This window comes from Rhagoletis zephyria, unplaced genomic scaffold, assembly GCF_001687245.7.
Source record: "Rhagoletis zephyria isolate East Lansing unplaced genomic scaffold, Rhagoletis_zephyria_1.1 Rzeph_scaffold_05410, whole genome shotgun sequence".
Classification (NCBI taxonomy): domain Eukaryota; kingdom Metazoa; phylum Arthropoda; class Insecta; order Diptera; family Tephritidae; genus Rhagoletis; species Rhagoletis zephyria.
The window spans coordinates 1-6,298 of record NW_016162493.1 but is presented as its reverse complement, the minus strand read 5'-3'; the positions used below and the strand labels follow the sequence as shown (position 1 = coordinate 6,298).

The 6,298-nt window shown below is 33.6% G+C and overlaps 1 long non-coding RNA gene across 1 annotated transcript; it reads right to left on the bottom strand.

Annotated features, from left to right (window-relative positions):
- Positions 1–738: 738 nt before the first annotated feature.
- Positions 739–4,215, bottom strand: LOC108372061 (uncharacterized). Its single transcript, XR_001848806.1, has 3 exons — positions 4,203–4,215; positions 1,542–1,546; positions 739–870 (listed from the first exon to the last, which is right to left on the bottom strand). It is a non-coding gene; the product is annotated as an uncharacterized LOC108372061 (long non-coding RNA).
- Positions 4,216–6,298: the final 2,083 nt, after the last annotated feature.

Below are 6,298 nucleotides of genomic sequence, written 5' to 3'. Positions count from 1 at the left end.
AAAGGTATTGGCCTATAGAATAACACTAAATATGTTTGGTGCATCCACATATTCCCCCAAACCGGCAAAAGCAAAAAATTGTTTTTTGTTTCCCAACACTTTACCCTAGTTTTTAAGAATCCGGTTAATCGTGAATGAAGCTTGCATACATTTCCTGGACACACTCTGCAAGACCTTTCCAACGACACCTCAAACATGTCGATTGGACGTCTGGATAAAAACTTCCAAATCTCGTATATATATGTATGTGGCTGCTTTGGTCACTCGCGCGCACTGCCGTGCGCTGTGATAAGCGAGTTATTTCAGCATGCTACTGTGGCTGCTTTCGTCACTCGCGCGCACTGCCGTACGCTGTCATCCAATTTCACTTCTTTGCACTTCAAAAGGGACAAACATATGTATATATAATTCAGACGCACAAATTAATAAGTTTATTTTATTATTATAAGAAGTTATTTTTGATGCACTCAAATTTAAACAAATTTATATAATCTCTTTAATTTACAAAGTAAATTATAAATTTTATAAATTTATTAATTATTTAAATTTCAAGCAATTTAGCGTTTCAATTCAATACCTCTCTCGACGATAGTACTATCGATACTATCGATGTTTTCAACTATCGTTTCGAAAACTATCGAGTGGCGGTACTATCGATAGTATCCCAGCTCTAATTGATATGGTAAAGTAGCCGAATTCCATTTTTTCAACGCTTAAGTGGCATGCACAAACAACAGCAAATCAATGATGTACATATGCATGATGCAATAATACAAGGTGGTATCAGTTGTGACAGCTCGATTTGATACTGCCTCAGCTCAGTAGAATAAGGAGAAAAACCGGAAGAAATGAATCCCCGTTTGGGAATATCTTTTTAGGGAAACAAAATGTGTATACTGAGAAAAAATAAAAAAACATTCAACTATATTATTAGGCAAAGAATTGTTAAAGAAGTAACACTGTTTCACCTAAGGCAGTGAATATGGCGGAATTAAAGTGAGAAGCTGCCAGCCGATAACAGCTTGTATTATTGCATCATGGTACATATGCATGTCTATTTGTTGAGCTTCATGGGAATTCGGCACATTGTTTTCGCGAAGTTGATAAATTAGCAAGTGCTTTAAAGGCTGAGTTTTTTGGCTTATGCAAAGTGGAGTTTCGTTACTAAAAAAAGTGTTTAAAAATGCCTAAAGTGAAAAGAAATTTGTCAAGACAAATGAAAGCAGCAATGGCAATGGCCCGTAATCGCAGAATAGTAGCGGCGGCGCGAATATAAATGATGCCTGCAATCGGAATTAGATCTGCGTTTATTTATCGACCTCAAATTAATTACATAGGTGACTTTTACAATAAAAATCTATCTACACATATCAGTGCCGTACCTATAATATCGTTGCCTCAGTCCCAAATAGAGTTGTTCAGACCGTCTGGGGCAGTGCCGTATTTTACCGTCAGTGCTGCTTCAGTGTTCGTTCCGCAATTTTTTAAACACTCGAAAAACTGCATATAAAACTGCTACTGAAAAGTGTTTATTTTCAAACAAAATCTGTGTAAGTATACGCATAAGATGTTCAAGACTAGATTTTTGAACATGAGATGTTTAAAATATACACATGAAATGTTTCAAATTGCAAACGTTTTTAACGCAAAAATACATTCCCTACTAAAAATAAAAATTAAGTACATTTTATGTGTAATTTTGCTCTGCGCGACAAATTTCGTATGTCAAAGAAAACCACGGTGTCTAAATTTGCACACATTAGGAGAGGAACCTGGTAACCTCTCTTAATATGCGTTAATTTAAACAAACAACTTTTAGGGAAAATTTTAAACATTTTATGTGTGTGTGTGTAACTGTGAAATTGTGAACACTAAGAAAATTCTATAGAAATTTTTGTATTTAAGTTTAACTAATGATTTGACTGTACTTTAAAATAGTTAAATTAACGGCTCTATGGCCAAATTCACAGTGCTGTACAGAAATTCTGTAGTTAACTGCCGATTCTGAGTTAACTACGCACTGTGAATTTGGTATTAAGTGTTTAGAATTCAGCAAACAGATTTCAAATTTGTACTATGCAATACATATGGTAAGTAAAAGTTAAAAACCAGTATTTAAATTGATTAACATCTTGTGCAAATTTGCATACATTAAGGGAGGAAACTGGTTACCTTTTTTAGTATGCTTAAATTTAAACAAACATTTTTAAGAGTGTAGTTAACTCTGCAAAGATTTGTTTGTGTATTTCACTGACGAGCTGACGGTATTTTATTGTAAGTTTTGTTTTATATGGAGGGATAATTAAGCGAGTTGGTACCGGACGACATACTACGGATGTGTGTAAATTGGTATCACTGATCGATGCTGATTGGCAATGATACTGAGCTGATACGGCACTGACTTGTGAAGATAGATCTTAACTTTTATTATTATTACCAATCGACTGCAACACATTATGCTGCACATTTTCATTTTACCATTCAAAACTTGGTTACTTATCCATCCATTTTCCTCGTTAGTAGCTTGATTTTTGGCAAAAGAACAGACTTTAATACAAAAGAAGAAATTACAAAATAGTTCTTTTGGAGAATTACCTGTTCTGTAAAAACGGTATACTGAAATATAACGTACGATCCGATATTAATTTTACGTGTTCCGGTGTTTTTGTGTCATTTAAAAATTTGAGATTTTCCTTACAGAGAGGCTAGCAAAGCATGGCAAACATGTCGTAGCATTAGAGCAAAAACCAGTGTTTAAAAAACTGCAATAAGTTTTATTTCATTTGGTTTTGCTTCTGCTTATGCTTCTGGAAAAGAAAGCAGTTTCAGTCAACGCAAACGCAGAAAACGATTACTAATGAAATGCGCAAGGCGAATTAATATAAGGTGATAGCAGGAGTACAAAAACAAAAATTTACATGTATTTTGTTTTTGCTTTGGCGGTATAAACTGTCAAAATCTGTAAGAGTGTGTGTAGAAATTCAAACAAAATTTTTCAATTTGATATCAGAAGCCGTGCGGCGAAACACATACACAAAATCAGCTTCGGCAGCCCTCGGTTTGAAAAAATGTCATTTTGCCTTGCTTAGACTGCTTTTACACAGTTCAAGTATTGAATTCAATTCTGCTCGCATGTGGAAGAGAGGGGGTGAGAAGAAAAGGGACGAGTACACATGCGTCTGTACCGTCAAATTGTTTCAACTTTCTTGCTTTGCTTTTGGCATTTTCGTTGCTTCCCATTTAAAGAACAGAAAACTTGAATTCAACAGAATTGAAACGTGTAAAAGCAAATAGAAAACATAAAAGAGAATGAGCAAGAATTGCTTTCAAGTACTTGAATCATTTAATTGGGTGTCATGATCAGGCATGGGCAGAGAACGAGCACACGCTCAAAGAGCATAACCATCGCGTGTACGTATCAGTGTTGCCAGTTTGCAGGATTTCGCCCTTTTTTCAGGATTTTATGACTAAAAAGGGCGAATGGGATTTTCTATCGAAAAACGGGATTTTTTGCATACGATACCAAGCAATACAATTTAGTCAGTAATGGATAAATAAGAAACATCTAATTTACTTGAAATTAATTTTAATGGCAAGTTTTTGAGTTATACAGAAAGTAATTTGGAAAAATGTAAAGTGCTTGAAATTAGGAAAACGTGTGGGGAATTTGGGAAGTTGTGTATTTTGAAGATACTAGAAAAATTTCGAATCAATAAGGCAGTTCACTCTTTGAGCGAAACGACGCCATAACGGTGTCATATGTTTGTTGTAAAAAACTGGAGATTTCTTATATCGAAATTTAATGGATATATGTATGTATATAGTTTTGCAATATCTTTCCTTTATTGTTATGCTAACTGCCAACGAATATTTTCATTGCTTACTGAGATCAAAATGAAAAAGATAATCAATCAGATTAAGCGAATAAGCATTAGAGATGTTAGATCGAAATAAAGATAATCGAAGGAGGAAGGAATCGTCAAAAAGTAAATCAGTCTCCCAAGATTCATATAATTTGTCAAATAACGTATTATACTTTATTTTTATGAAGAAACAAAATACAGCGATGTGACCAAACTTTTATTGTACGTAAGTAATTTTTAAAACATACATACATACATTGTTCATAACGGTTTCAATATTTGAAAAAAGGTGTGAGATAAGGTGTTTCTATACTAAGACAATGACCATTCAACAGAAACTTCATAATTTCTTAAACCAAATTTCCGCCAGGCAAAGGAAAGACAAAAAATTTATGCCATTTTAAAAATGCTATGTGGAAACAAACACAATGACACGGGTAGTGTTTAGTGCCCAACGGAGTGGTTAAAATTTTTTCATTTAATGCCTTGTTTTGTTTTTTAACAGAAATGAGAAAAAAGTTTACGTTTTAATTCAAAATTAACTTCTATTTTAGGAAGTTTAATGCCGAATTTCCACTAGGCATTGAAATGACAAAAAATTTAAGCCATTTAAAAAAATGCCAGTTGGAAATGAACTTAATGACTATTTTTTTCACATAATGACACGATATTTTTTTAATGCCCAACTTTGTCATTTGTAATTTTTACCATTTAATGCCTAGGGGAAATCCAGCATAATGGAATTTATTTTTAGATGTATGTATATATATTTTATGCAATGCGCACGTTTTTTAGTTTTTGTTTTGTTTTCGCTGACTCTATATTTCACTTAATTACCCTTTAAAAAATATATAAAAAGAGTCCTTAAGGGGTGGACGTTTTTTATGAAAATTTTCATAAAGCTGGGAACTAAAATTTTTTCGAGTTTTTGTTGTATGATTAGCCATAATTTTGTATAGAGTTAATTTCAAGTGGCTTCTCTGAGGAGCCCTATAGTGGGATGGGAAAGGTCATTGAATTCATTGGTCTTTGCTTTCCCATGTATTTTTTTTTTGTATCAGTCAAAAATTCAAATTTCTTTAAATTTTATTAGATTTTCTGGGGCAAACCGTAGTTCAATATGCATAAATTGAGCAAAAATCTAATGTCGATTCTTGAATTTTTTGAATCGATTCACGGATCGAATCGGAGCTAAAAAATCGAATAGGAAGAGCTCGATTAATCGATCCTCGATTTATTCGATTTAAAAACGGCATCTCTAATAATCATTAAATGCAATATGTGCAGTCAAATCTAATTTACTCAACAAACAATTATGGCATTTTTAGGGGTTTTTGGCGGACCTATACAACATAGTTACTATGAAAAAATGGTTAAATAAAGAATTGGGTATTATTACTGGGGTCTCCTGAAGAGAAAAATTCCGATCGAAAAATATTGATTTTCATTAATTCTATACTATTTCTACGAAAAGTTATTTTTCTCATATAAAATACATGTAGGATAGCTCTTCAGAATTATAGTCATTTTTAATGTTTAAGTATAGTAATAAACTTTATTCACATTAACCGTTTACATTTTTACTTATGAATTGCAACTTAATAGGGTTGAAGCCCGTCTAAGTGGTCCGACGCGTTCGATCGTAAGTACGCGAATGCTTGTTTGTCTTGTCCGTCTTCTAACGCGATGTAACTTTCGTCAAATCATTAGAACAGTTCTATTCCTTTATTCGTTATGTAGGGCTGCATTTCTATGTTACTAACTCTTAATGGCCAATTAGTCCTAGCATCATAAGTACTATCCGTAAACTAATCCCACATTCGGCCATCCTGCGTTTCATTCGGCCTCGAATGAAAAACACTACTCTCATTTTAATTTTGCATATTTTGTGAACTTCTCTATTTCAGCCGTTCTCACTCTTCTTCATCATTTGCTTAATGGCGTTTCTTAACCTTCATCTAGCTTTCAACAAAACCTTATAAATTTTCTTTAAAATCAGTTCTCTAAAAACATCTTTATTTTCAATCGGTATTGGCTTCATCCTTGTAGGGAATTACTAATCNTTATAATTATGCATAGTTTGTGAACTCCTCTTTTTAGCTCTCCTCACTCTTCTTCATCAATTGCTTAATGGCGTTTCTGATCCTTCATCTAGCTTTCAACAAAACTTCTAATTTCTCTTTAAAATCAGTTATCCAAAAACTTCTTTATTTTCAATCGGTATTGGCTTCATCCTTGTAGGGAATTACTAATCTCTTTATACTCTTCACTTGTACTAGGTCTCAAACGGTTATACAAATTAATCGCTTCCCTGCATCTTGTCAGCTGCAGCCAGTCTCTAACGTAGCCTCCGCGCTCAAGAGAATCAGATTCTATCTAGTGCCTGCACTATGCCTACCTCCAGACATAAAACTTCAACTATGGCTCCCTAGTAG